Source organism: Acyrthosiphon pisum, unplaced genomic scaffold (assembly GCF_005508785.2).
Source record: "Acyrthosiphon pisum isolate AL4f unplaced genomic scaffold, pea_aphid_22Mar2018_4r6ur Scaffold_161;HRSCAF=557, whole genome shotgun sequence".
Lineage (NCBI taxonomy): Eukaryota > Metazoa > Arthropoda > Insecta > Hemiptera > Aphididae > Acyrthosiphon > Acyrthosiphon pisum.
In genome coordinates, this window is record NW_021765098.1 from 4,587 (window position 1) to 5,197 (window position 611).

General features: G+C 45.5%; 1 protein-coding gene across 2 annotated transcripts in view; it reads right to left on the bottom strand.

Annotated features, from left to right (window-relative positions):
* The window catches only part of LOC115034613, a 4,015-nt gene that overhangs the window by 1,228 nt on the left and 2,176 nt on the right, over positions 1-611 (bottom strand). The window lies entirely within an intron of this gene.

Here is a 611-nt window from a genome sequence, read left to right on the forward strand (position 1 = left end):
ACTGAATTATCTAGCGAAACCTCAGCCAAGCGCAAACGATCGATACGACTGAAATTATCTAGCGAAACCAATGCCAAGGGCAAACGATCGAGACGACTCAAATTATCTAGCGAAACCTCAGCCAAGCGCAAACGATCGAGACGACTCAAATTATCTAGCGAAACCTCAGCCAAGGACAAACGATCGATTCGACTGAAATTATCTAGCGAAACCAATGCCAAGGGCAAACGATCGAGACGACTCAAATTATCTAGCGAAACCAATGCCAAGGGTAGTTAGTGGCACGGTAGCCGAATTTTAAAAAAAAATGACAATCACCGTGCGTAGTGGTACGGCAGCCGAATTTTAAAAAAAAAATTACCATCACCGTGCGTAGTGGCACGGCAGCCGAATTTTAAAAAAAAATTACCATCACCGTGCGTAGTGGCACGGCAGCCGAATTTTAAAAAAAAATTACCATCACCGTGCGTAGTGGCACGGCGATGCGGAGTTGAAAAAAAAACCACGCCCGGAGGACGCGTTAAAAAAAATCGTCTCAAATTAATCCTATGTCGGTGCGTAGTGGTACGGCGATTAGGAATTGAAAAAAAAAGGCGCCGGCCCGCGCGGAA